Source organism: Heteronotia binoei, chromosome 11 (assembly GCF_032191835.1).
Source record: "Heteronotia binoei isolate CCM8104 ecotype False Entrance Well chromosome 11, APGP_CSIRO_Hbin_v1, whole genome shotgun sequence".
NCBI lineage: Eukaryota > Metazoa > Chordata > Lepidosauria > Squamata > Gekkonidae > Heteronotia > Heteronotia binoei.
Genome location: NC_083233.1, coordinates 83,411,848 through 83,428,410, shown reverse-complemented (window position 1 = coordinate 83,428,410; position 16,563 = coordinate 83,411,848).

The window sequence follows — 16,563 nt, the reverse complement described above, 5'->3', positions numbered from 1 at the left end:
ATAATAAATAAAGGAACAAGACAAGGTTGCCCTCTGTCTCCATTGATATTTATAATGACTTTAGAGGTTTTGTTAATTCGAATCCAAGATGATAAAGAGATAGAGGGGCTAAAAATGAAAGGTTTTCCCTATAAATACAGAGCATTTGCAGATGAAAAATCCCACTCATTTAACACCATTGCTGCTTTGTAAGATACAAGAATATGGAGAGTTGGCAGGCTTTTACATAAACAAAGAAAAATCAAAAATTATGTGTAAAAATATGTTAAAGAGTAAGCAGGAAGAACTACAGAGGTTAACAGAGTAAGTAAAATACTTAGGTGTAGAAATAACAACGAAAAATATTGATTTGTATAAAAACAATTATGAGACACTCTGGCGCAAGTTAGATGGAGATATGGTTAAATGGAACAAATTGAACCTATCTATGCTGGGCAGAATCTCTGTAATTAAGATGAATGTTTTAGTGAGAATTATGTTCCTGTTTCAAACAATTCCAATAGTGAAAGACAATAACAATTTAATAGATGGCAAAAGAAACTTTCAGAATTTGTATGGGCTGGGAAAAAAACAAGAATTAAAATGAAAATTCTGACTGATGTGAAAGAAAGAGGTGGATTCCAACTGCCTAACTTAAAGCTGTACCATGATGCAATTTGCTTGGTGTGGATTAAGGAATGGATGACATTAACAAACAGAAAGTTATTGACATTAGAAGGACATGGAAATGTCTTTGGATGGCATGCTTACATGTAGTATGGGAAAAATAAGATGGATGGTTTCTTCTCACATCACTATATCAGAAGCAATCTGTTAAATACCTGGTCAAAATATAAAAGACATGGTGATGAGAGGAAACCGCTTTGGATCGTACCAACAGAAGTAATAAAATTGTATTCAGATATTAAGAAAGAGAAGTGGTTAACATATAAACAACTTTTAAAAATTCAAGGAAGCAAGGTGGAATTAAAAACAGCTGAAGAAATACAGTATAAATATAATTGGTATTAACTGCAACAAATAAAGAGCTTGCTTGAACAGGACATCAAGAACTACGGAATAAGACAAGAACAAACAGAACTGGAGAGAATGCTGTTTGGAGAAAATGAAAAGCTGATCTCAAGGACATATAAATTATTATTGAAATGGTCTACGGAAGATGAAGTAGTTAAATCACAAATGATAAAATGGGTGATAAATATAGATGGAATCGTAGGAAGACCTATGGAAGAACTCTATAAAAATTTCTACATGTTATAACATTAAATAAAATTGCTTTAAAATGCTATATAGGTGGTACATGACACCTAAGAAATTGGCAAAAATGAACAATCAGTTGTCGGATAGATGTTGGAAACGTAAATGTCATGAAGGATCTTTCTATCATATGTGGTGGACTTGCGAAAAGGCGAAACAATTCTGGCAAATGATTCAGCAGGAGATCTCGAAAGTTTTGGGATACAATATTAAGAAGGTACCAGATACTTTCCTGTTGGGATTACAAATGGAAAAATTTCAAAAGCAAGATAGAACAATAATTTGGTATATGCTTTCAGCTGCACAGACATTATATGCGCAAATGTGGAAACGACAAAATACCAGAAGTATGGGAATGGACTCTGAAAGTTATGTATTGGAGTGAAATGGACAAACTTACAAGAATCTTAAAAGAACAAGATTTAGAGAAATTTAAAAACGACTGGGGAAAATTTCAAAAATACGTTGAAAAATAATGTAACGTTAAAGGACATTTGGTGATCTTTGACAATGGTTAATTTTTAAAGAAACGATATATGGATTAAAGTTATTGGATTATAACTTTTTTTCCCCTTCCCAATGATTAAGAAGAAATACCATGAAGATGGATTATAATTATAACCTTTGGGTTTTTTGGAAAAAGATTCTTTAATAGATAGAGTTTATTACCTTATAACAAATTAGATTAAATAGTAATACGGGGACGTTTGCTAAGGGGGTATGCACTGCTGAGGGTCACAAAAGGGGGGGTGTGGTGTGGTGAAAAAGTTATATATGTACTAACATTTAATGACAAATGATGATACGTTGATACAATATATTACATTACAATAAAATTGTTTTAAACACATGAGTGTCTTACCAAAACTGACCTTTTGTTTCAAATGCTACCAATCAATATAAAATAAAAGGTTTGTTTAAAAAATGGCAGAAGACTGTGAACAGCTTCATATGGAATGGGGAAAAGCCAAGAGTAAGGTTTAAAGCAATGCAAGATGAGAAAAAGAGAGGAGGTTTGGCAGTACCGCATATTAAGTTTGGTTTGGTTATCAGAATGGATTATAAACCCGGAGGAGAGGAATATTAACTTGGAAATAGCCAATATTAAGAAAGAAATTCACAATTACTTAACGTTCAAGAAGTCATTAAAAGCCATTCAAAAACAAGATGGTAGTCATACTGTGAGAGATGGATTGCTGAGAATATGGTTTAAGTGTAAAAACAGAATATGCCCACCTACTTTGCCACTGACCTCGGTGCTTGCTCAGGGGTCTATATATACACATTTCTACATGTAAAGGATCATGGAGCAGCAAGGACTGTTAGCAAGGAACTTCCTGGAATGGAGCTGCCCACACAGCAGCCAGAAGTGGGCGAGTTGGATTCATGCTCTGGCTCTATAGGCTACATCCTGGTTTAGGGTTACCAACCTCCAGGTGCAGCCTGGATGTCTCCCAGAGTTCTACAGAAATCAGCCGTCCTGGAGAAGACAACTGCTTTGGAGGATGCCTTCAATGTGTCAAGCCCGCGTAGTTGCAATAATAAAGTCCTTTGTTATGTTTCAAATTAACCTCTTTATTAAACTCCAAGGTGCACACAGAACATTGTCTTTGAGAGGACTGAGATATCAGAGGTTACAAAATGCTATATAGGGTATCATAAAATGTTACAAAAAACACAGCATTCAAACCTGGGTTTCAAAGGGCACAGCAGTAAATTTCCTCTACATAGCAATAGCATTCTGTCACCAACCCGTGACCTGATAAAGCCTGTGGTGCCTGGAATTGCAGGGGATTTGGGCATTAGACATAGCAAGACAATTTCCGTTAGGTAAACATCCTTTGCCAAATGGCAGAAAGGACTTGGGAAAGGGGGTGTGTAGGGAATGGAGGAGAAGCAGGACATTACTGCTTGACATTATTTCAGCCATCTTATGGGGGAAATAGCCGGGCTTGACACAATGGTATTTCCCCCCACTGAGGCCTCTGCTCTCCCCAAACTCATTGTTTGCCAGCCTTTCCCCCAAATCTCCAGGAATTTCTCAACCTGGAATTGGCAACCACAGTCAAATGACAACTGAATATCAAGAATGCTGAAATGACTTGTTGGGAGGAGCTACATTAGGAACATTCTTATTTCTCCAAGTTGCTCAGAAAAGTTAGCCCTTTCTGTCCTCCCACTGAATTCATGCATAGCACAGCTTGGGCCTCATCCTTAGCACAGTAGAGATTTTAAAGATAGATAAGCCAAAAAGAGATAGAATTCCATAATGCCTTCCCAAGATTTGCAGAAAATATCTGAGTAAAGCTTTCTCCTCTTTTCCTCAGGCTGCCCTTTCTCCCAGAGTCACCCACCTTCTTGAGTGGAGATGGTCCCCTCTGCACATCGAACACACCGATAGCAGCAAACAGGCTCTCCTCTTTTGGCCACTTTGGCATAGCCAGGGGGACAACTGTCGGTACACCGGGAGCGAGGCACGCTCTAAAGATAAGCAATTGAACAAACAGTTGCTTTGTGTTGTCACTGGATATTAGGAGAAGATTTGATGGGGCCTTTGATCCCCAGCTAGTGAGTGCCCTTCAGACCTACGGTTAACAAAACCTCCACGTAGGGCCTGGAGATCTCCCAGAATTACCCTCCATCTCCAGACAACAACCTGATTTCCTGAAAAAAAACCAGCTGCTTGGGAGGGTGGACTGTGTGGCATTATATCCTACTAAGGTCCTTCGTCTTCCCGGGTACCACAGAGGGTACCCACCCCATTATTAAAGCACGAGAGACGTTAAAAGGAATAAAGAGAACCAGCTGTCACCCTCCTCACCTTGGGCCATTCAATGGCATCCATGTCGATGGTGAACTTGATGTCCGAGGACACCAGTCTCTCTACGCTCCCACATTTCACTCCACCAAAGGACATATTGGAAAGCAGCACCCAGTTCATAAGATCCAGGCCAACTGCCGGGTCCCCATTTTCATTCCAATAAACTCCGTCCATGGAAGTATTGTGAAAGTGGAAGTTCCTCATGAAAGAGTGAAGCTGCAATGTGAGATAAGATGCCAGCATTCAGATATTATTCAGGATAAAGGAAGGGGTAGAGGGAGCCAGTAAGAGAGCCCTTCTCCCTCACCATCTATGGAACTACCCCTGCAGAGAGGGCTTTCCTTCCCCCTTGGGGTGTGTGGAACAATTCCAGCCAGTGATGAATAGGAGCTGTCTATGGAAGGAGAACAGGTGTGAGGGCATTAGGAGAAACTGCTGGACAGCCTGTATGGGCCTGGCTAGGAGCTCCCAAACTGAATTTGAAGCTGGAATGTGCAAATGTTCATGAGTAAGAACATAAGAAGAGCCGTGCAGGATCAGACCGACAGTTCATGTAGTCTAGCATCCTGTGGCCAACCAGTTCCTCTGGAGGGCCAACAACAGGGCGTAGAGGCTGAGTCCTTCCCCTGATGTTCTGGTGTTGGATTCAGAGGTTGACTACCCATGAATGTGAACATTTCTCTCAGTCCCCATGGCCAGTAGCCACTGGTAGATCTATCCTCCATGAATTTATCCAATCCTCTTTTGAGTATGTCTGGAAACTTTTCAGAATCTGAATGCACAACAACACAGGTGCAACATTTCTGACACAGCCAGCCAGGCAGGGTAAAAAAAGGTAGTCCCCTGTGCAAACACCAGTTGTTTCCGACTCTGGGGTGACGTTGTTTTTGCAACGTTTTCACGGCAGACTTTTTAAAGGGTGGTTTGCCATTGCCTTCCCCAATTATCTACACTTTCCCTCCAGCAAGCTGGGGACTCATTTTACCAACCTCAGAAGAATGGAAGGCTGAGTCAACCTGGAGCCAGCTACCTGAACTTCCGCCAGAATCGAACTCAGGTCATGAGCAGAGAGTTCAGACTGCAGTACTGCAGCTTTACTACTCTGCGCCACAGGGCACCTGTGCAAAAGGGGTCTGGCGTCCCTGCCGACCACAGCCTCGAGAAGGCCAGAAGGAGAATCTTCCCCTCTAGAATGTGTATTATGACATCAATGACATGTGCGATCAAAGTGGATGTGTGTGGTTTTTGTTACTATTTAATTACAAAATACAAACATATCTACTTGAGAGAGAAAAGAGGTCTACCAGGTGTAGGTAAAACCCCTCTTTGAAAACCCATGACCTCCGTCTTCTCTGTTTCCTCTCGGATCTTTGCCTCTCTCTCTCCAGGGCTTTACTCCAGAAGCCAACTTTGACAGGACAACCAGACAAACTCAACTACTTCCAGCCTGTTGTGGGACATGGTTGGATTGTCCCCCCCCCCCCGCAACATATACCCACTCTGCCTTACACATCTCATTTATTTTTATTTATTATTTCAATTTATATTCTGCCCTCCCCAAAAGGGCTTAGGGTGGTTTACAATAAAGTCAGAATTATGGTCATTATGTTGGTAATGCTAATGGCAATTGATTTGAAGGAATATCTTGTAACTTGCCAAGTCCAATTCAAGAAATATCTGGGGACTTTGGGGTGGAGCCAGGAGACTTTGGGGGTGGAGCCAGGAGACTTTGGGGGTGGAGCCAGGAGACATTGGGGCGGAGCCAAGAGTGAGGGTGTGACAAGCATAATTGAACTCCAAAGGGAGTTCTGGCCATCACATTTAAAGGGACTGCACATCTTTTTAAATGCCTTCCTTCCATAGGAAATAATGAAGGATAGGGGCACCTTCTTTTGGGGCTCATAGAATTGGACTCCCTGGTCCAATCTTTTTGAAACTTGGGAGGTATTTTGGGGAGACGTACTGGATGCTATACTAAAAATTTGGTGCCTCTATCTCAAAAAATAGCTCCTCCCCAGAGCCGTTGATACCCGCGGATCAATTCCCCATCATTCCCTATGGAAATTGTTCATGTTGGTGCATGATGGCTGTTTGTGGGGGTGGGGCTTCCCCCGCCGGCCAGCTGGCTGGGGGAGGGGGGAAGCCTGTAAAACCAGGGGATCCCCCTCTGGGACCTGGGGATTGGGAAGCCTAATCTCCTGATTGAGAATCCAGCCTGGAATGAAGGGGCATTCATGAGCTAACCAAAGGAAAGGGGCCTACCTGCCACGGCTGCACTATCTGAAGCACAGACCTGCCTCCAGCCTTCAGGGCCGACCTCAAGGATCTGGAGGAGTAGGCAGACTTCAGGGCGTGGGCCACGGCACGGACACTGTTGTAAATGTTGTAGCTGCCAAAAGTAAGGGCCCCTTGAATTGCATCCCGGGGCAGAGTCTCCACCAGTCTCTCCTTCTCTCTGCACCTTCTCTGGCCTTTCACAGACATCGCAGGCTTTGAGTGAGAACAGACAAACGCTTCTGCCAAAAATTGTGAGATGCCAGTGAAAAGTGCATAAGACTCCTCCATGTTTCTCCTTTTGTTAGAATGGAATAAAAAGGAAAAAAAGCCATGGACAAACCGTGGAGACAAAACTCTGTGTGACAAGGTCAAACTGAGGTCCCACAAAGCTGTTGTGATCCAGACCTTCCCCACAATGGGTTTAGCTGCAAAGAGTTCAGTAAGAATTTGGACAACGTCTATTATACCGAAAAAGAAGCGCATCTCCCCATAATAAACAAGCACATTGACATCTCTAGGGATATAAAAATATCTGCGAAATAAGAACAATTTTTCTATATTCCTAACAGGGATGCTTTGTGAGAAGCCGACACAGATGTGGTTCCTGATGAGCAGGGATGGAAACGTCTGCAGGAAGTGTTCTCCACCTTCAGTCTGTGGAGCAAGGAGACCGACCCACGTCCACTGGAAGTGCAGAAGCAGCTGGACAATGCCCTGGGACTGGCAGTCTGCTTTTGGCGCCATCCAGTACAAAAAGGGGAACTGAGCTTGATCATTCAGAAGGTGAGTGACAAAACCGCAGCTGACCTAGAAGAAAAAGCAGGGACAGGTGCTTCCATTGGTTGTCAGATCAAAGCTCCTTGTGTGTTTGTGTAATTTGTGGGGTGCAGTGTTCCTCTGGGAGCTCAGCACACCTTGTACCTTTTCTGCAGGCAGGAATTTCCCACCAGCCCCAGAAAGCATCTCCGTGGCAGAACCCCCACTCAGCATGCAGAAGCTCCCAGGTGAAGTTCCCAGCAGAGGCTCAGAAAGACCTACCTATGCTAGAGACCAAATCTTTTTGAACAGTCGTCACATTAGCAAAATCAACAGTTCCTCAAAAATCTAAGGCCATGACCATGGGGTGAAGTTTGGTTTCCTGTACTATTACATAAACCAAATCATCTCTCTGCTCAGAAGTACAACATATGGACTTATGAAGCTGCCTTCTACTGAATCAGACCACCCTGGGTCCATCAAAGTCATTGTCTACTCAGACTGGCAGCGGCTTTCCAGGGTCTCAAGCTGAGGTTTTTCACGCCTACTTGCCTGTACCCTTTTTAGTTGGAGATGCTGGGATTGAACCTGGGACCTTCTGCTTACCAAGCAGATGCTCTACCACTGAGCCACCATCCTTCCCCTAATAACAGAACATATGAAGCTGCCTTGTACTGAATCAGACCCCCCTGGGTCCATCAAAGTCAGTCTTGTCTACTCAGACTGGCAGGGGCTCTCCAGGGTCTCAAGCTGAGGTTTTTCACACCTACTTGCCTGAACCCTTTTTAGTTGGAGATGCTGGGATTGGGACCTTCTGCTTACCAAGCAGATGCTCTACCACTGAACCACTGTACCTCCCCAACATATATGAACCTCTGAAGCTGCCTTCTACTGAATCAGACCCCCCTGGGTCCATCAAAGTCAGTCTTGTCTACTCAGACTGGCAGGGGCTCTCCAGGGTCTCAAGCTGAGGTTTTTCACACCTACTTGCCTGGACTCTTTTTAGTTGGAGATGCTGGGATTGAACCTGCGACCTTCTGCTTCCCAAGCAGAGGCTCTGCCACTGAGCCAACATCCCTCTCCAGAGTACAACACAGAGTACCCAGCTCTGGTTCGGGTGTGCAAGTCCTTTCCAGTAGGTGATGCTTGTAGATGGAAGCGCTAAAGCGACAGGCAGAATTGCGGGCTAACAGGCATAATCTGTCCATGTTTGCCACTTGCGAAGATGCGGATGTTAAGTGAAGCATCTTCTCTCACTATCTCTTTGCTCTTTGGAACTTCCACAAATCTGTCAGCTACTTAACTCTCACCTAAAACCCAGCAGGTTATTTTGTTTTTTTAAAAAACTCCATAATTTCTCTTGTGCAGAGCTGCTATTTCTTGTGATAAGGGAGGAAAGGAGCCACACTTGGAGATGAAGCTGTAGTGGAAAGAAATCGCCCTCTACCATCCTGGACTCTTCATGGCCTGCACTCACCCACAGAGACTCCCTGAAGGGCACGATCCTGATACCCCCCACTGGGGGACTGCAAAGGCAAGGAACAGATCTTTCTCTCCATTTTTAAAAGTATCACAGTGTTTAGGCTCTGAGTCAAAGAAGAGAGGCAAATGGAGCACTCTGTGCAGGACCACAAGCCGATGAAGCAGCATCCAGATATACTGGCTTTCTACTTGCACAGATCTGCTGACCAGGCTGGGAATGGTTAGTGTGGGGAGGCGATGGCAGGAAGAGAAGAGGGCCCTGACATGTATCTGCTCATTGTGTGTGGAGGGGCAGGGGAGAACTGGAAGGTGTTCCAAGGATGGGAAGAGACAAGAGCGTTTTCGAGGAGTTGGAGGCCCTTGAGATGAGGGACTGCATTTCTGGCATGCAGATTTGGCCCCACTCTAAATGGAATGTTTTCGGTTTTATGTCACAAACCTGGGACCCACCCAAAGAGGCAGCAGAACAAAAGAAAGGTTTTGTGTGTGTACCAACAGGCAGAGAAGAATCTTCCAAACCATCCCCAGCTGGCTTTAAAAATCATGTTTATCTTTGCCCGTCCTTTTCAATGCCCAGTGCTGCTTTTTCTACTGCCCCGGGGCGACTGCACCCAGTAAGGATCGTTCCTCCCCTCCCCTCCTCCATTCCTACCTGTGGGATTTTGTAGATGCTGAGCACATTGGCAATCTGGCCGGAGATTTCTGACTCGGCTCCTTCGAGAACTGCCAGCAAGTTGTTCTGCCTCCCGCAGTGGTAGTTTGGCACGTTGGATGGCCCCGTTGATGCCAGGTCCACCAGGGCCTCCGAGGCCATCCTGGCATCATAATAGTCCTCGTAGACGTTGTAGCCCAGCGTGAGGTTGGGCAAGCCCTGGGAGTGCCCATTGATCTCCTGAATGGCAAAGAGGAAAGACAGGACATGCCAGTACACTGTCACACCTTTCCTGCAAAACAGAGCGGGAGTTTCAGAGGGGAACCATGTTGGTCTGCAAATTAAACAGCTTGATTTGAGTCTAGCAGCAGCTTTGAGATCGATGTGGTTTGTGGGATATTGTGAGAGAAATTTAATTCATTATTGGCTGGCAGATGTAAAGATGCAATATCCTCTCCTTATTTTAGATGTTGCACATAAGATGGATTGATTACATTAAGAACATAAGAACATAAGAGAAGCCATGTTGGATCAGGCCAACGGCCCATCAAGTCCAACACTCTGTGTCACACAGTGGCAAAAAATGTTATATACACACATACACTGTGGCTAATAGCCACTGATGGACCTGTGCTCCATACACTGTGGCTAATAGCCACTGATGGACCTGTGCTCCATACACTGTGGCTAATAGCCACTGATGGACCTGTGCTCCATATTTTTATCTAAACCCCTCTTGAAGGTGGCTATACTTGTGGCCGCCACCACCTCCTGTGGCAGTGAATTCCACATGTTAATCACCCTTTGGGTGAAGAAGTACTTCCTTTTATCCGTCTTAACCTGTCTGCTCAGCAATTTCATCGAATGCCCACGAGTTCTTGTATTGTGAGAAAGGGAGAAAAGTACTTCTTTCTCTACTTTCTCCATTCCATGCATTATCTTGTAAACCTCTATCATGTCACCCCGCAGTCGACGTTTCTCCAAGCTAAAGAGTCCCAAGCGTTTCAACCTTTCTTCATAGGGAAAGTGCTCCAGCCCTTTAATCATTCTAGTTGCCCTTCTCTGCACCTTCTCTAAAGCTATAATATCCTTTTTGAGGTGCGGCGACCAGAACTGCACACAGTACTCCAAATGAGACCGCACCATCGATTTATACAGGGGCATTATGATACTGGCTGATTTGTTTTCAATTCCCTTCCTAATAATTCCCAACATGGCATTGGCCTTTTTTATTGCAAACGCACACTGTCTTGACACTTTCAGTGAGTTATCTATCATGACCCCAAGATCTCTCTCTTGATCAGTCTCTGCCAGTTCACACCCCATCAACTTGTATTTGTAGCTGGGATTCTTAGCCCCAATGTGCATTACTTTGCACTTGGCCACATTGAACCGCATCTGCCACGTTGACGCCCACTCACCCAGCCTCAACAGATCCCTTTGGAGTTCCTCACAATCCTCTCTGGTTCTCACCACCCTGAACAATTTAGTGTCATCCGCAAACTTGGCCACTTCACTGCTCACTCCGAACTCTAAATCATTTATGAACAAGTTAAAAAGCATGGGACCCAGTACCGAGCCCTGCGGCACCCCACTGCTTACCGTCCTCCACTGCGAAGACTGCCCATTTATACTCACTCTCTGCTTCCTATTACTCAGCCAGTTTTTGATCCACAAGAGGACCTGTCCTTTTACTCCATGATTCTCAAGCTTTCTAAGGAGCCTTTGATGAGGAACTTTATCAAAAGCTTTCTGGAAGTCAAGGTAAACAACATCTATCGGGTCTCCTTTGTCCACATGTTTGTTCACCCCCTCAAAGAAATGCAACAGGTTAGTGAGGCAAGATCTTCCCTTGCAGAACCCATGCTGAGTCTTCCTCAATAACCCGTGTTCATCAATGTGCCTACTCATTCTGTCCTTGATAATGGTTTCTACCAACTTTCCCGGTATTGAAGTCAGACTGACTGGCCTGTAGTTTCCCGGATCTCCTCTGGAACCTTTTTTAAAGATGGGGGTGACATTTGCTACCTTCCAGTCCTCAGGAATGGAGGCAGATTTCAATGAAAGATTACAGATTTTTGTTAGAAGATCCACAAAATCAGATACATTGGTATCTGATTTTTTGTAGTAGAGTCAATTTCCTATATCAGCTTCTCATTTTTTATGTTGTTTTGTGCAACAGTTACCCCAGATTGATTGTATAACCTTTAGGCTTCCAGAACATGATCACACGACAGAGACATGAATATCTCATCTAAAGATTATGGCCTGCGAAGTGTTCTTTGAGCAAAAGTCAGCAAAAACTTAGGTCCAGCACCAGAAATAAGGCTTCTCTGAATTAACAGAGGCCTTGTCTGCATTCCTCTATAAAAGACAGACTCTGTGTCAGTTAAAACATTGTAATAGAGGGTCAAGCTACCTCTAATACAAATCACAAAAATGTATAACATTTCTTAGAGTATACACAAAAATGAATTTTTGAAACATAATGTCTGAATATCAGACTGCATACATTTTGGAAACAAAAGGCAATGTCACTTGTGCATTTGATGGACTTCCAATAACCACAATACCCATACACGTTTTGCCCCCTAAGGCCCTTCCTCAGTGGTCAGTATATCAAATGGTACAAAGGCACACGTCGAGGAATCAAAATGATCAAAAGCCAGGTGTTGCTTCTCATATAATATGTGGTCGCTTAAAATTATATAAAGTAAGCCATAGCTTACTATTAGAAAGCAGCTTTTGATGGTGTTACCTCACATCCAGTGATATTAAATACTCTGTACAAGAGAACCATAAAGCTGAATATTCTGATGTGTGCGTGAAGTTTTCAGGATTATCCAGCTATGGCTTATGATAGACAGACAGACAGACAGACAGACAGACAGACAGACAGATAGATAGATAGATAGATAGATATAATGTTATATATATATAATCACTATATTAAACCTCAACTTAAATTTCAGTATGAAACTGTTATTTTTAAAAAATTTGCCTGTGCTAAAACTCAAAGCTGACTAGAAGTTCATTTTGCTTATCAAACAATGCTTTAATTGTCCAAGTATTTCTTTTATTTAATGGTCTGAAAATATTACTCTTTCATGTTACTTAGATGGAACACATTGCCTTCTGCTGAGCTGAAGGGCAGTTTCAATAGAATCTCCCCAATAAGCATTTTTGCATTTATGGTAAGGATCAAGTTCACTCAATTACCCGTAACCTTTTTACTTGCCCCCCTTATAATTCTCTTTGCAACCAACATATACTCCTTAGACTAAGAAGATGTTGAAGAAAAAGATATTGGATTTATATCCAGACTGGAATACAATTGAAAGTTATCAACTATTATAGAAGAGGATGGGGGCAATGGCTATTCAGTTTCTCATGCCCTCCAAAACTCTTTTGAAAGTCCTTTGGAATAATATGCAGTTCTTTCTCAGGCCTCTGTAGGCAAGGTCACGTCCTCTCTTCCGTTGGTACCTACCAGCATTGCCCAGGGAGACCAGATTAGAACTGTCTCCCACAGCCTCTTTCCACCTGGAGCATCCCACATCACAGAAAGGACTAAACATTCAAAAAAGAAACCTAATGATTGTTAGTAATTGGAAGCAAGTTCACACAATGAGGTTAGTATCATATGAAGAAGAAATTGGATTTATATCCCGCCCCCCACTCCGAAGAGTCTCAGAGCGGCTCACAATCTCCTTTCCCTTCCTCCCCCACAACAGACACCCTGTGAGGTGGGTGGGGCTGGAGAGGGCTCTCACAGCAGCTGCCATTTCAAGGACAACCTCTGCCAGAGCTATGGCTGGCCCAAGGCCATGCTAGCAGGTGCAAGTGGAGGAGTGGGGAATCAAACCCGGTTCTCCCAGATAAGAGTCCGCACACTTAACCACTAAACTGGCTCTTCATCTACAGCACATCTGACTAACCATCTACAGCACATTTCTGAACAGCAGAAACTAAAGATTTTATTATCAGGGAAGATGATTTAGCCATATTCATCTATGCAGCTGCAAATTACTCATAGACGCATGGTTTGTAGGCTCTTAAGTCACAGAGAAATTAAAGATGGACCACTGGTCTGATCCTGCAGAGCACTTCTTATATTCACATTGCTCAAAGCTGTTTCTTTGCCCAGGCTGTGCCAAACTCAGCTTGTCTTGAGAGAGTTCCCAAAGTAGATTGGCCAGAAGAAGTGTGGCCATCTGACCTGGCTGTTGTGCAGCGGGTAGGGGGTGGATGCAGTCCTCTGTGTGGCAGGTTGGGTGTAGCTAGCAAGGAGCTCCTTAGCCCCAGCATGTGTTGGCTCTCATGACTTTAAAGCAAAGGTGGGGGGTTGTTGTTCTTTGGGCTTAACGTATGACTGACAATTTATTATACACAGTGTGCTGCAGGTATGAAGTCTATCTTGGTGTTCATACATTCTCAGAAATTATTCCCAAATATGAAAGATGGGGAGAAAACTGTGGGAGAGTATTTGATCAGCAACCAGTACTAGAAGACAAGAACTGTCCTTAGTAGAGAAGGAGAAGGGAGCCCTTTGAAACCAGAGATGGGTGGGGTGTGACTTACCCATGAAGTCTGACGGAGGGAGGCTTTGAAAAGTTGGTCAGTAGAAAGTGCACAGGAGTTTCTGAGATGAGCCCCCCAATGAGATGGTCTCCCGGCCTGTAATAATTCCAGGGCTTGTTTTCATCCCTGATCAGATTCAAGGGGCATTTGGGCTTCAGCATCCCGCAGGCTGAGGCAGGCAGCCTCACCAACAGCAGCAGCAAGACCACCAGCAACGCCATCCTAGGCTGCCTCCCTTCCCCCCCCACACCCCGCCCGGCAGCTACATGGGAGAAGCAGTCCAAGCTGCTTTGCAGACCCAAGGATGTGGACTGCTGCTCCAGAAAGGTTGCAGAGCTGAATGAAGGAGACAGGAGGGTGGGCTTTGGACCAGTGGAGCCCCCAGCCCGAGCTCTCTGGGGCGCTAGAGGGAATATTTATGCCATTCTGGGCTGGTTTCGACAAAACCTGTTGCTCTTGGTTCTCACGTTGATGTTATTGGCTTCAAAAGTCATCTTGGGAGGAATCCCCTGGGCTCTGGCCCTAAGGAGAATAAATCACCATGATTTTGATCATTGCAAAGGTAAGAACCGCTGTTGCAACACCCTGGACGCTTGTTGTGGCTCCTTGCGCAGGTGGATGGCTGGAGAAAACATGTTTGCATGAAGTATCTGTGTCCCTGGACTCTGAAGGGGGAGGGGGTGCAGATGAGAAAAGTTGGGCTGAACTTTAGTGAAGAAGCCCCTTTCTGAAAAGACATGGAGCCAACAAGAATGTAGAGGAATTACATCATTGCACAGTATATGGACCAATTGCACAGTTTGTTTTTATGTATTGGGGGGGTATATTGTGGGTGTGGGTGTGTCCACCTGGAAGTCATGGTGACCTATGGTGACTGACTGCTATGGGTGGCCTGGAGGGTATTCAGGGAGGTGCCCTTCTCCTCCCAAATGCTGGTATTTCAAGGAGGTCTCCCATCCAAGTCCTTGCCAGAGTTGAGCCTGCTTAACTTCTGAAATGTGATGAGATCGCGCTTGCCTGGGCTATCCAGGTGAGGTTGTCTTTATATATTTTTGAAATGTCTCTGTTGCCTCTTGAGGAACCACCTTGTCAAGGCTCACAAAGTAAAACAGCAACCAAAGACCGTAGAAGCCACAGCATAAAATAAAAAAAATATTAAACCAAAGGCTTGCAAACTTCACAAAACCTCCAGCAGCCTAAAATGATACTCAAACAACTGTCCTCGTGTTGGGAGGACATCATAACGACAACCTCCTTCAGAGATGGAAGCCCTCAGGAGGCTCCCCGGGCATAAGAACATAAGAACATAAGAGAAGCCATGTTAGATCAGGCCAATGGCCCATCCAGTCCAACATTCTGTGTCACACAGCGGCCAAATATATATATATATATACACACACACATACACACTGTGGCTAATAGCCACTGATGGACCTCTGCTCCATATTTTTATCTAACCCCCTCTTGAAGGTGGCCATGCTTGTGGCTGCCACCACCTCCTGTGGCAGTGAATTCCACATGTTAATCACCCTTTGGGTGAAGAAGTACTTCCTTTTATCCGTTTTAACCTGTCTGCTCAGCAATTTCATGGAATGCCCACGAGTTCTTGTATTGTGAGAAAGGGAGAAAAGTACTTCTTTCTCTACTTTCTCCATCCCATGCATTATCTTGTAAACCTCTATCATGTCACCCCTCAGTCGACGTTTCTCCAAGCTAAAGAGCCCTAAGCGTTTCAACCTTTCTTCATAGGGAAGGTGTTCCAGCCCTTTAATCATTCTAGTTGCCCTTTTCTGAACTTTCTCCAATGCTATAATATCCTTTTTGAGGTGCGGCGACCAGAACTGCACACAGTACTCCAAATGAGACCGCACCATCGATTTATACAGGGGCATTATGATACTGGCTTATTTGTTTTCAATTCCCTTCCTAATAATTCCCAGCATGGCGTTGGCCTTTTTTATTGCAAACGCACACTGCCTTGACATTTTCAGTGAATTATCTACCACGACCCCAAGATCTCTCTCTTGGTCAGTCTCTGCCAGTTCACACCCCATCAACTTGTATTTGTAGCTGGGATTCTTGGCCCCAATGTGCATTACTTTGCACTTGGCCACATTGAACCGCATCTGCCACGCTGACGCCCACTCACCCAGCCTCAACAGATCCCTTTGGAGTTCCTCACAATCCTCTCTGGTTCTCACCACCCTGAACAATTTAGTGTCATCCGCAAATTTGGCCACTTCACTGCTCACTCCCAACTCTAAATCATTTATGAACAAGTTAAAGAGCATGGGACCCAGTACCGAGCCCTGTGGCACCCCACTGCTTACCGTCCTCCACTGCGAAGACTGCCCATTTATACTCACTCTCTGCTTCCTATTACTCAGCCAGTTTTTGATCCACAAGAGGACCTGTCCTTTTACTCCATGACTCTCAAGCTTTCTAAGGAGCCTTTGATGAGGAACCTTATCAAAAGCTTTCTGGAAGTCAAGGTAAACAACATCTATCGGGTCTCCTTTGTCCACAAGTTTGTTTACCCCCTCAAAGAAATGTAACAGGTTAGTGAGGCAAGATCTTCCCTTACAGAACCCATGCTGAGTCTTCCTCAATAACCCGTGTTCATCAATGTGCCTACTCATTCTGTCCTTGATAATGGTTTCTACCAACTTTCCCGGTATTGAAGTCAGACTGACTGGCACCAGGAAGGGGTTCCTTAGAGAGGGGATGTTCAGCAGGT